This window comes from Mus pahari, chromosome 5 (genome assembly GCF_900095145.1).
Source record: "Mus pahari chromosome 5, PAHARI_EIJ_v1.1, whole genome shotgun sequence".
NCBI lineage: Eukaryota > Metazoa > Chordata > Mammalia > Rodentia > Muridae > Mus > Mus pahari.
Window position 1 is genome coordinate 159,763,685 of NC_034594.1, and position 14,038 is coordinate 159,777,722.

At 42.9% G+C, this 14,038-nt stretch overlaps 1 protein-coding gene across 11 annotated transcripts in view; it reads left to right on the plus strand.

Annotated features, from left to right (window-relative positions):
* Nucleotides 1-14,038, plus strand: part of Esrrg (estrogen related receptor gamma) — a 602,152-nt gene that overhangs the window by 184,478 nt on the left and 403,636 nt on the right. For 10 of the 11 annotated variants that reach the window (XM_029538606.1, XM_029538608.1, XM_029538604.1 and 7 more), the window contains one exon: nucleotides 2,812-2,899. The gene's annotated coding sequence lies outside the window, so the exon portion shown is untranslated. Of the gene's footprint in view, nucleotides 1-346; nucleotides 424-2,811; nucleotides 2,900-14,038 lie in introns of those variants that run through there. The other variant, XM_029538611.1, reaches the window with a different exon arrangement.

Here is a 14,038-nt window from a genome sequence, read left to right on the forward strand (position 1 = left end):
CAGAATGAGTGGTAGTGAGTGTTCTAGGTTACTCACAGAATGAGTGGTCATGAGAGTGTTCTAGGTTTCCCACAGAATGAGTGGTAGTGAGTGTTTAGGTTACCCACAGAATGAGTGGTAGTGAGTGTTCTAGGTTACCCACAGAGTGGTAGTGTGTGTGTAGATTACCCACAGAATGAGTGGTCATGAGCATTCTAGGTTATCCACAGAAATCTTCTGCCTCACTGATTTTCTCACTATTTTTTTCTCATAGTGTTTGAGGCATAGCTCAGGCTGGTCTTGAATTTGCTGTATAGCTGACTATGACCTTGAAAGTTGGAGCCTCTTGCCTCTACCTTCTGAGTACTGGGATTGCAGCCCTGTGCCACCGTGCCCAGTTTATGTGGTAATGAGAATGGAAACCCATCTCTCTATGTATGTTAGGTAAATACTCTACTCATCAAGCTACACCCCTAGTCTTTGTAACTGAAATTCTAAAAATTGTTTTTACTATCCTTCAATATATTATTCACATTTTTATTAAGAAATTGTTCATCTTGGTTAATTATCATTCCTAAATCCAGGATTTATTTGGGGCAATGAAAGTTCATTTTATTAAGTAGCTAGCATAGAAAGTGTAGGAGTAAATACCACATCTTCCTGTCTGTCATCTTTTCTCACACAGAGACCTTGTGTACATGGAATCCAAGAACTGGTTCTCAAGGTCATCTTTATAATTATTTTTAATTTTTGCCAATCTCAGATGGGGCTTGACAAATAATTCACTTTTTTTTTTGTTTAACACCTTTTAATTTATATCAACAAAATGATGATATATATATATTTTTTCTTGGATCATATTCAAATTCCTGTTATCCCATTTTATCCTTCATATTCTTTCCTTTCTCTCCATAAATAATCCCTGTTCTAGACAAATAATGTGTTTTATTTAAAAATTAAAATATTGTTTCTATTATTATCATTATAATATTATTATTATTTTGTGGGTTTTGTGTGTGTGAGAGAGAGAGACAGGGAAGGGAGGGAGGGAGGGAGGGAGGGAGAGGACTGTGTGTGTGGGCATGAGGCAGCTTTGTCTAGTCCACTTTCATGTGCATTCTGGTCCCCAGGCTTGCCTGACAAGAGTCTGTACCCATGAGCCATTTCTCTGTCACACAAAACACATTTCCAATATTGCCCTGAACTCAGCAGCCATGTTGGTCACAGCCATGTTGGTCACAGCCATGTTGGTCACAGCCATGGTCAACGTGTTCAGACAGCAACAGAACTGCTCAGCTCAGCACCTGTCCCATGGTCCCTCTATCCCTCAGTTTGCTTTAAAAGCACAAATCCAAACAAGCTTCCCCAGGCTTCCAACTCTGCCGTGCTATTTGGGTAGGATCTTTCCTAATGTTTCTTTACACTCACACAAATTACAGCTTTTCAACAGGCCTCCTGTGCTCACAATCTTGGAAAATAAACAGGGTTGGATCTTCACAGCCGTGTTTTGCTGCATCCTGTCTCATTCATGAGTGTACTGCAAACACTCTCGTTTTCCCTGCCAAGCAGCCTCCTTTATTGACTCTCTTCCCTGTCAAATTCCAACCCACAGCAGACCCCCTTCCTCTTCTCTGGTCCTAGTCAATCTTCGGCTCTCATTCTATCCAAAAATTTCTTTCAAAATCACACTGCTGTTTTCCAATGCCACAGTACTTTCTCAAAGCAAATGAAGTATACTTCCTACTGGGTGTTTTACAGCCTCAGGGTATTAGGAGACTATGAGCCCAAGCTTCAATCTTGATCATTTGTCATGCACTGCACTTTTAACTCCATCATTGCCAAGGATACCTGAAGAAGCAGGGCTATGCCTGGTGGGGTGGTGGAGAACCATGTGCCTAAAGGGGTCCCAGTGGACAGACCTGAGCAGTTTTCTGAAGGCAATGTAGTCATCCCCTTGAAGTGTTCTCTCCTAAGAGCTATATAGTTAGCAGTCATGTCCCAAAGAGTGTCATGGAAAACAGTCCAGTGCCATCTGGCTAATTCATTGTTTGATATCTTTTACATAGATCATTGTATCAGGCCAGACACCCAACCAGTCACCTGTTGGTTATGAACTTTTCAATGTCCCTTCCATGATGTATAAGTCTACATCACTGTTGCTCAGAACAGTTCTTGAATGTAACAGTAATGATGCCAAAAGGGTCAAATTCTATATAATGGTCTCCTTTATATTTCAAAATTGGAGAATACCAGCAATTTAAAGGGATTTGACCTACTAGCTTCCTTTGACTGACATACTTGGAGAAACAGCTTTTGTTCACATTTGGTTAAAACCAACTGAGAAGTTTCTCTGAAAACTTGCCCCTTTCTGTCCATTCCCAAATAAGAAACAAAATGTGGAGAAATGCATGCAATTTTCAGGCTGATGTCTAGTGACTCCATTGGTCTTGAAAGAATCTTTTTGTTTTGCTTTGCTGTTTTTTTTCCCACAGTCTACATGTGGGTGTGATAGTGGGAAATGCTTTGAGACTTTGCTGGTACATTGACCATACATAAGAGAGGAATAGAAGATTAATAAATCCAAAGAACCTGAAAAGAAAGAAAAGTAAAATAAGATGGAGGACCAGTCCTTTGTTGGAGTGTTAACACAGTCCTGATGGTATATGTAGGAAAATCAAAGCTAAAAGCTCAGTGTACTATTATAGTTATTAATGTGTGCTTAACTATATTGCCTGGGGAATTTTATTAAATGTAGTGGCCAAGAAAGTGACCTCACTTTTTCCTTTTTTTTCCTTCCTCTTTTGGGTTGGACCCTTGCTCCTATCACATTAGAGCTACTTGCTGGTTCATCAATGAAGCAACCCGAAGTGATGAAGATGTAAGGGACGCATCCTACGCTAACACTGTTGCAGTTGGAAAGGTAAGGTCCTCCCCATGAGCCTGGCAGGTGTCCATGCTCTCTTAAGAGCTGTGTGATGCCATGCTCCAAGCTACACACCAATGGTAAGGCAGCCCACTGACATCTTCTGTTGTGTTGTGTTGTGTTGAGAGTTTAGTTTATAGCCAATACTATGGTCAACAGAAAGATCTGAGGTTTTGCTTGTGTTGTCTTTTAAAACGTAAAAGCAGCATTTATTTATTTCTTTTAAGAAGGTACAGTTTCACTATATAGCCTTGTCTCACTCTGTAGTCTTGGCTGGCTTGGAACTCCTTATGTAGAGCAGGCTGGCCTCAAACTCACAGAGATCAGTCCTGCCTGTCACCCAAGTGCGAGGACCACAGGTGTGCATCACCATGGTGCCTGACTTCAACGCAGCGTTTTGAATGTATTCCCAAGTGCTTCTTTTGTGGCATGTGCCAACAACAGGTAGATGTCACTGCATGTGGGTGGCAGGGACCAGGAGGCTCTTTGGCAAGGTTATGCCCTCATTGTGCTGACCTGTAAAATGTGGTTGGCAAGGTCAGTCTGTTTCTGAATGCTGTATTTTGGTAGAGTAGGAAGTATTACCTTTCTGTGCATCTTGTCCTGTGTTTATGGTAGGCACAGCTCTCTGACTCCAAACTTACTTATGGATTCATTGTCTATTGAATGCTCTGTTACTTCCGTACATAAATGTTGAGTTTATTTCACTTTGTTTTTCGAAGGAAAACCATAGATGTCGCAGGTCCCACCCATTACTCTGCTGGTGTTCTGGGCACAGTGCCTTCACTTGGTCCTGTGAATGACACAGTGATGATTGTCACTGGAGGCTCACAGGGTTGGCTTGGGGACCTGCTTCTTTCAGAGTTTTCCCACATAGGTAGACCTGAGGCAGGGTGAGCACCTACTGCCCCCTCTAGGTAGAAGCAGCAGTGGACTCCCTGCTGCTGAGTTGGTGCTGAGCACAGGCAGTAAGGCCTAATGGAGGAGTCCTTCTGCAGGAAGGAGTGCCTACTCTGCCCCTGTTCTCTGAGGTGTTTGCTACTGTGTCTGCTGAACATGGCAGACTTCAGAAGATAATCAACAGGTTTTGGCTTCAGTGTGAAAATGGCTCTTTCAAGCCGAAATGCCTTTCACAAAGGACCTGAGTTTGTTTCATTCACAAATTGGCACCGTTTCAAGGGTGGAAAAATAGGTTTCAGTTCTTAGAAGCTGATAGGGATGGAGGTAGCTCTAGCTTTGTTACTTCAGGTCAAATTCCTAAAAGGGAGTTCTGACCCCTGACCTTTCGGTCCCATGAGTCTGTGGTATGATATGTTGCTTGGTGCACTATCCTTTTTTATTTCAAAAATTTTTTGCACTTAAATCTACTTGTCTGAAATGATAGCTACTGTTTCAGAAAGCTCAAGTGTGCTTCAAATTCATGCTTGCTGTGTTCTTGCAAAAAGGACCGATTATTTGCACATTAAAAGTAGGCTGGCTTTTATAAAGTATTTACCACAAGATTGCTTTAAATAGATAGCTGCTCTCTGGAAGATTTTCAAATCTGACGATTTGAGAAAACATCAGTGGTTCCTCAGCAGAGTTCGGACAAGACATCTATTTAATGCGAGGCATGTAAGAGGGTAGAGATCATGGAAAGAGGTTTGCCATCAACTGCAGAGACATAAATGATATGTGTATGTGTGTGTTCATGTGTGTGTATGTGTGTGTATGCACTAATGGATTCACCACACTTGGTGTCTGTGTGGAGGCCAGAGGTAACTGTTGACTTCTACCATATTTTAAAGACAGGGAACCCTCTTGCCTCCATGTCCCCATGACTAAGGTTCCATGCAGCTGACATTTTACCTTCCTGTTGGTGACTCAAACTCCAGTCTTCCCCTTGGGTAGCTAGCATTTCCCTACACTGAACCATCTTCCACATCCAGGATTTAAATTTAGAAAATCATTTACTTTTGCAAAGTTTTCCAAAGAAAGACACCTTTATTGTTGCCAGAGTACATCAGAGAAAAAGAAGAAAGGAAAAAGAAAAAGAGAAAGAAAGAAAGAAAGAAATCAGGCCAGCTCAAGTTTGGAAAAGATAAATAAATCTATTTGTTTGGCGGGTTGCATTCTGCATTATGCATGTACGTAAAAGTGAGGTTTGCTTTGATCCTGTCTATTAAAAGTTTATTTTTAAACTCAGACTGGGCAGGGATCCAGCAATGCTCTTTGTCCTGCAACACATCCTGGGCTTTGGGTCCCCAGCCTGGCAAAACTGTGGGGAAGCAGGAGGAAGAAGAGAACCGCGTGGATTGTTGATGGGTGCTCAGGGGTTTCCCTCCCTTCCTCCCCTCCAGTTTTGAAATTCAAATTGAATGCAATTTTCAGCTCATTTGAGCCAGAATATAGTGTTGCTGAGCTTCAGTGGCTCCTAAATTCAAAACTCATGGGAGGAAACAGATATCATCTGTCACTGGGGTGGGAGAGAGGAGACCTACACATTTTATTCAGAGGAGGCAGACCCCTAGTCACTAATTCCGACCTTCCGGGGACTAATCATTCACCAACCAACTGATCAAGTAATCAATGAGACCTTCAAGCCACCCAGCTCCTCAAGTCTGGGAGTGGCTGTTCTCCTCTCCAAGCTCTTAAGAATAATTGCTGGTCTATTTTTGTATCATTGGCATTTTAATACCTTTTGTGGCGAGCTGAGACAGAATATCTTGGTAGTGGTTTTTTTTTTTTTTTTTTTCTGCCCTTCCTGGCTGTTTTTATTGTTTCCATCTTTAGTGACTTCGTCAATGTTGTTTACTTATGACTGAGAATTAGCAGAAGGATTGAGGCTAGCTCTGTAGGGCAAAATTTGAGCTATGTTTTACCAAATAGACAGTTGGGAAAAAATATGCGTCTTTCTCAGGGCAAGCTTAAGTGGCAATTAAAACGGGAAGACCTACTCAGAGGGTACTGGAGCCTGAGAGTGTGGCTTATCTGCAGCGTGGATGTTTCAGAAACCCTTGAGAATGGCTCTCTGTGAATTTCTGACACACTGGATATGTGCCCTGGGAATACAAATGGATTTCAGCAATGATGATTTGACGTCCTTCCTCTGATTTCAGCAATGATGTGGGATGGCAGTCCTGATCCTGATGTGTGTTACAAGCTTTGCCCCTAGTGCTTAGCTTTGCACATTTAGTGTGAGCCAAAATTTCCAGGGGACCATGGAAGCCATTAATTAGTTCTTCTTAGGCAAAATTTCTCCCAACACCCCATGAAAAATTTTATGATAAATTAGTTCTCAGTATATAGCCACAGCACTTAGAAATGCAAAATGTATGCAGTAAGAATATAAATATGTATGGCAGCATACATATTTATATACATATTGTGTGTGTGTGTGTGTGTGTGTGTGTGTGTGTTTATGTACAAGGCCTCTAAGTATGTGCCAGCAAGGACCTCCAAATGTTACTTTCATATTAATGAAGTGATCATCCTCTTTATTGGCAATGCCCCTGGGCACTAGAGCCCTGGGAGCAGGCCATTACATCATCTCCTAAGAAACTGTGCCCTGGCACATCAACCTATTTCCCCCTGGTGATATGTCAGTTCAGTTGTTGACAGAAGTTGCAGGGATCCAAGGGAATCCTGGGAAATGTGATGGATATTGAAAATCTGTGTTTGGGCTTAGCAACCAATCTTGGGATTTCCCACTGGACAAGAACATCTCATACAGCACTGAGAGCCATTGGACCCCTGGACCAGAGCATCTCTCCAGAAAGACAGGGCCATGGACAGAGACTTTCAGCCCCACCTCTCATCCTCAAGGTAGAGGGAGGAGCTGGAGGTAGAGTCAACAACCTGTCATCGCTCCTTGGTGAAGACGCCATGAAAGCCAGGAAGTGTGATGCCCAGAGAGCACATGGAGGCCCTGGGAGGGCAGGAGACCAGAGCATGGTGCTCTGTGCCCTTTGCACATGCAGCCTTTATAACATCATCTACTGATGTGACACAGGGAAAAGCACTTTCCTGGGCGCTGCAAGCTGTCCTAGCAGATTACATAAATCAGAAGGGATTCAAAACAGGCTCTAATTTATAGTCAGCAAAAGTTTTGGGTAGCCAACAAGTTTGGGCTGGTATGTAAAGGGCAACTCATTGCCATGGAGCTGAGTCCTAAACCTATAGGCTGTGAGGCAATCTTCAGGTGTGTGTATATGTGTGTGTGGGTGTATATGTATGGTAGATGTGTTATCTGTGTGTGGTGGGTATGGTAGTGATGGGCATAGTATATATGGTGTATGAATAATGTGTGTGTGTGTTTATCATACTGTGTCAGCGCTGCATTAAATTGTGTGGCAGTCAGTTGTTGGCAACTGAAGAACTGATACTTGCATGTGGGGATATTGATCACATGGGAAGATGGAAATGTTCAGTGATGAGTGTAAGGTAAGGCAAAGGGCTTGAGTATCCTATGTCCACTCTATCCACTTTGGCAAGGAATCTATATTTTAAGCTAGTTATAAAATTAGTTAAAAGAGCTTTGATTTTCTATTCAGAAATATCTCTTCCATTAACATGTAGGCATATGAAAGACATTTATTGTGCTGATTTGTGGTGGATGAAATAACCCTAACCCTAACCCTAACCCTAACCCTAACCCTAACCCTAACCCTAACCCTAACCCTAACCCTAACCCTAACCCTAACCCTAACCCTAGGGAGATAGCAGATACTAGAGTTGAAATATCAATCTTTCTCAGATATACACCATACACTCGAATAGTTTCTCAGATTGATCTCCCAGTAAAGCAAATGTACTCTAATCTGAATCTGGGAGCTACAGTGGTAAATGAATGGATTCTCCACAGATGCTAGAAAGACTTGTTCAGGAAAAGAGCAACCCATGTTGCCCCGGAAGAAGACACTGTTAAGGCAGGCAGACTGGGTTCAAGCGGGCAGACAGAAGAGACGCAAGTCGAAGACAGAGGCGGGGTAGGTGTCCAAGAGACACCGAGTTGTGTGGGATTAGAGATGATGAGGAATCTTAGCCACAAAACTGTCATTGAATGTTGGTCTAAAGGAAGAGTGTAGCCCTGGTTACACCAGGCTAGACATCCCACCGTCAGAGCTAGCAAAGACAGTTTTATGGAAACTAGACTTCAGGAAAAAATATGAAACCAGTAAGAAAAATGGACATGGAGAAGAAGGATACGATATATGGACAGAAATATGAATAATTTGTGGTAACGAGCAGTTGAATGATCCACATTTGCAGTTTGTTTTCTAAATAGAATCACTATGTAGGTAGGGGCTACTACTAATCATTATAGTAGAAGTACTTAAGAGATGGCCAAGTGGGTTTCAGAGGACCTAGTTTTGATTCACAGCACTGACTTGGTGATCACAACCATCTGCGATTCCAGTTTCAGGGGACCTAACAGATGCTTCTTGCCCCATAGGCAATATCCTCCTAAGTTGATATATATAATTTGACCATTCTCTTCTAGGATAATGACTTATTTAACTCCTTTTTGATTTATTTTTGTTGCTTCTACTATTCTGCTAGATAAATATTTTTATTAGTATGATATTATAGGAAAAGAATAGATATCCAAAACAATATTTCTGAGCAAAAGATGAGTCTGCATTCTCACTTCTATAAACAATTGTCAGTGAACCTTAGGAAATTGTACATAATAGATTTTTATCAACATTTCTAGCAATCCATACTGTAAAGCACATTTTGCTGGTTTATTATTTGGAGGTAGTATCTTCATCTATTTGTATTTGCACCTTAAACTTTTTAATTAAGCAGAATATGTTTTATAATTTGTATTGATTGTTTGAACCCCTTTTGTTAATTTATATGTCGATATTGCCTGTCTAGCTTGTTTCTATTAAATTAGTTATAATTTTTCTTAATTTTTGAAACATTCTCATATAGTAAGAATGCTAACTCCTTTTAACAACAATATGTTATTGGGTGATGGGGTGGTCCCCAGGGTAAAGTCATTTGATGTCAATGGATGGCCTGAGTTTGAACCTGCATCAAAAAGGCAGAGAACTGACTCCCAAAAATTGTTCTCTGACCTTTACTCATGTGCCATGGACACACACAAATGAGTAACTAACTTTAATGTGTTATGGAAATGTCCTCTTGTCTTGTTTCCCTTCAGTTTTGCTTTGCATGCCTTTCCATTGTAGGATTGTAGTTAACTATGGTTTCATTTTGAGGTGAGTGTTTGTAATTTCATCCCCTCCCCTTGTTGATTAGAGTAGCTTTTTCTGAAAGAAAGAAAACTGGTGTCCATTTTCAATCTTTTATATACATTTTTCTAATATGGTCCTTGATTCCTGTAGGTTGTAGACTAGTTGTAGATGTGAGTTTTACAGTGTGAAAATATCTGCATTGTGTCGTCAGGGCCTGAGTGATGTTTTCAGTGGTTTGGGAACCCAGGGGATGGTCCTCTGGGAGGGTGGGGCATAGTTGGGGCTTTTGAAGGTTAAGGACTCTAATGATTTCAGTTCAGGGAAATGGCCAGGTGGGCTGGCTTGAGCACTTCAGAGTCCATAAGCTTTCCAGAGTAGGGAAGAGTCACCTCAGGTGAATTTGGTTCAGTGTTAGAGTTCTTGCCTAAAGTAGAAAAGATGCTAGATCCCAGCACCACCAAAATAAACTAAAGAGATGGATCAATGGAAAATATGTGTAGCTCTTCTTCTTCTTCTTCTTCTTCTTCTTCTTCTTCTTCTTTTTTTTTTCTTTCCCTCAGATTTGCCACAAAAATGATTGTTGTCCTTGTGGCTAATGAAAGCTCGTAAGGAAAGAGAATGTAGAGACTGGAATTTGTAAAGCTAAACAATCAAGGAAAAGAGACACTTGCCCCCCAAATGACTAGAGAGGAGCCAATGGGAAAAGGCTCTTAATTTGAGAAGTATTGATGTCATCTGTGACATCCAGATCTCCAGAAGGGAAGTCCTCACATACCCAAGGAAATGATAGAGAACTGGAAATTCCAGTTACCCGGATTTGATCTTTACAGCTTGTGGTGGTCAGTGTTGATTGTTCAACTTGGCAGCACAGCCTCTAGATGTGCACAAGGGAGATCATGTCGCTTCATTCATGTGCAAACACCCACCCCCTGTGGGAGGGTCCATTCCCTTGGCTGGGATCCCAGACTGTATGAGCAGCTCCAGGCGTCTGTCGGTCTCTGCTTCCTGATTATGACATGATCTAACCAGCTGCCTTAAGCTCCTGCCATCTTGTCTTCACCTCCAGCAGGGACCATGCCCTTGAACTGTTAGAATGAGCCCTTTCTCCCTTAAGTTGCAGTTCTCAGGATATTTCATCATGGGAAACGAAGCTAAGATGAATCTTACACAGTTGTTTTGAATGAACACGTTGCACTCCTTAAATATGTACAATAAATTAAATCCCCTGCCTTCCTGTAGTTTCTTGAGACCAGCTGATAGCTGTTCATGCCAAGTAAACTCAATCTTCTGCATTTCAGCAGTCAGGTTTCAATGCTGGCCCCAACCAGAAAGGCATACCCTTCGTGATTCAAATCCCTACAGAAGTCATGTAGATTCTTCATATCTTCCCAAGTTTGGCAATGATCTGGCAAAAAAAAGAACAAAAACAAAAACAAAGCCCAAACCCTCCAAAAAGAAACGCTGTATTAACACATCACGTTCTTTTGGCTGCTAGTGTTTGGCTTAGAAAGCAATTCCTAAGGGATCTTGTGTGTTTTCTCTTTTACTCCAGGTTTATGGATTTCCCCATCTTTTACTTCCAGCTCCCCACCAGCCGACCAGGCCCCCTTTCAGGCTTCCTAAAACCTCAGCAATTCTCCAGGGCTTGCCTTACCTGTCTCTTTCCTGCAGCTGTTCCTGTCCAGTTTTGCAAGAAGGAATTTGGCTGCTGATGGGCACTTGAGTATAGTTTTATACCTAGCTGGAGACAACTCAGCCTGCTGTGATCTATCCCTACATGTTAGCTAGCTTAAGCACTTCTGGAAAGACAAGGACGGTGCTTTAGTGTGCTTAGTGGTCCCTTTTTCTTTACCACAGTGAAGTCCCCTATTTTCCCTAACAAAGTCTGCATAGTGGGTGCTTCTGTCGATAGGGATATGTGTACAGAGAAGGCAGGGACAGAGGGGACATGGTCTATAGACTATGGAGTCAGAATGTAGTTTTCTCTGATGTCAGAGGGGGGCTTGAGCAGACAGTGGTTCCAAGGAAAATTCAGAAGGACAGGTGACAAATGCTCATCAGATGGATAATGGATGCCGTACACGGTGAGCAGCAACTTTGGAGGTAGACAGAATGAAGTGGAAAAGAGTCATATTGAAGGCTGTCTACAGGGAAACAGATTAGAGGGGAGATTAAAGATGAAAGGTGAGTGTGAACAGGGAGAAGTGAGTCAGAGAAAGCTTCCTCAGAGGGATGTGAGTCAGAAAGGAAGGTTACATAATGGACTTGGCCAGTCTCAGAAGTGTGTGTGTTGGGGAGGGGCGGTGGGGGGTGGGGGGCAAGGGGCTGCTGTGAAGTGGGAGAGGGAAGCTCTCCCTTGAGCTGCACAGTAGCTGAGGATGCGGATGAGGTCAGGAAGATGTGCGGACATGAGTGTGTGGGGGGGTGGGTAGTGCTCAGGGAGGGTGAGGGCGGTGGGTGGGTGATGACATTGCTGGCAAGCTGCTGTGCTTGGACGGGGCTCTCAGGCTGAGCATCTTCATAATTGAATGCATCGGTGAAGAGGAAGACGGGGGATAGAGCCCAGCATTCTCATTCAGCTTTTATGGAAAGTTGTCTAATAGGCTTAATGTCGTTTCCAGTGTCCCCTTCCACGAGCTACTGTGCCTCCTCTTTAGGCTGATGCATGCTTCTTGGCTCTTTGAAGCTTCAGCTAAGCCAAACCACCTCTGATACCCTTTCATTCATTTTTGTTATTCTCGTCACTGGGAATGTTCGTCTACATACTCTTTAGTTTTGATCCCACTCCTATTGGAAGCCAACATCACAGCTTAAAGAGCTTCCCTTCCAAGCCCTGTGTCCTCCACCCACTCCCACCTTGGCACCCCACCCACACTCACTCCTTCACTATTTTCTGTGCATTCACTCAATACTTTTCAATTTCATGGGATGTTCGGTTACTTCTGACCAGTTCCATGTCCCTTCTAGATAATGAGTTCTAGTGTGTCCTATCTTCTGGTACTCTGTGACGCAGGGTAAAATAACCAATGAAGATTTAGAAAGAAGGAAGGCCAGAGGGCAGGCTTAGGTGTCATTACTCAGAAATACCATTTGCTTTGTTTGGGAGATAGACTCTTTCATTTGACCAAAACATGCCCATTAGATTACGTTAGCTGACTAGTGAGCCCCATGAACCCTTCTGACTCCATGTTTGCATTATAAGCATGCCACGATGATCCCAATTATTTTTGAGTGTTCTGGAGATTATACTCGGACCCTTGAGCTTACAAGGCATGTGCTTTCCCAGTGAACCATCTTCCCATCCCATAGATGGGATAAAAGTTATGGAGTTCTGTGACTCTGAATTCATTCACATGATATGAACACCCATCTGTAAGCCTGTGTTGTCACCTCAGCTGAAAACAACGAGCAACACCTCTGAGTTTCTCCCTAGCCCTTGGCATGCACCATGTCAGTTCCTGTCTCTATGATGAGCACTCAAGCTGCCTCATGCAACTGCACCTGGGTCGTATTGGCCTATCTCTGTCAGCTTCATTTCACTTAATGTATCTTCCATGTTTTTCCATTTTGTCATAGGTATCAGAATCTCCCCCTTTTTTTCTAGTGGAACGATATTCTATCGTGATTTGTTTCCCCACTCATTTATTGATGGGCATTTGGGTTGTTTCCCCAAGGGGCCATTGTTCTGAACACTAAAACAGCCCATTCATCATGTAATATAGTCTCTGAGGACATAGTTAGGGCTGGTAGCTCCAGAAGGGAAGGACAGAGTAGACTGAAGAATCATCTCTGTGCCTGGCAACATCATCAGAAGTGAAGAGGAAGCAGGGCATGAAGTTTGGGTGATGATAAATACAAAGAGTTGGCACCAAGGGGCTCTCCAGCCACTCACTCCATCCTGTTCTTAAAGTGGGAGAGCAAGTGGGAAGGGGGAAGGAAAAGTGAATCAGCTGAGGAGAGACACTGTGGGAAGGAGGTGTGGATGAGGGCTATGGTTACAGCTAACAGGGATTCCATGGGTGCAGGGCTTCTGGGAGTACAAGGGACACTAATGAGAAGGCCAGGCAGTCTATACATAATGCCTTTCAACAAGCTGTATGCATAAAGAGCTTGCACTATAAGATCTGCCACCTTATAGCTAATGGCAATATATAAAATTAGATCCTACGGGGAACTCTGGGTACCAGTCACTTACACTCAACATTTTTTTTTCCAGTAGGACTAGTTTTGGCTACTTTCTTCTCTTGGCTTCTCAGCACCTAGAAGGGAATTCTTGAGCTCATCCCATGAGACTTCCCCAGAGCATTGTTGTTAATGATGGGAACTGACTGTGTCTGTATATGTATGTATGCCCGTGTGTGTGTGTGTGTGTGTGTGTGTGTGTGTGTGTGTGTGTGTGTGTGTGATCTGATGTGTTTAGGTATCTACAGAGGCCAAAATAGAGCTTTAGATTCCCTGAAGCTAACCAGGCAGTCATATGAGTTACTTTGATGCAGGCGTTGGGACCTTCCTCTAGGAGAGCAGGAAGTATTCTTAATGGCAGAGCCTTTTCTAGCCCCATCCTTGGCAGCTTCATTGCTGTGTCCTAAGCTTTTAACACCCCTTGGATTGTCTAGCAGAATTTCTCCTGGTTTAAAGGGTAGGAGAGCTAGATTTTACTGGACCCTCTTAGAAGCCACAGTGCCACAGTCCTTCTTCACCTGCTCCTTGCCCATCTCACAGTCCTAATATGAGATTCACAGCCACTCCCTGGATTGAAAAGGCACCCTAAACAGGAACCTACTGCATGCCAAAGTCACAAAGCTCTTGGCCTCTCTGTCTAACAGCAAGCACTAACTTTAACTTCCCAAGGTATTTCCTCCCCAAGATTGAACTAACTGCCTTTTTGGAAGGTTTTCTCTCTCTCTCTCTCTCTCTCTCTCTCTCTCTCTCTCTCTCTCTCTCTCTCTCT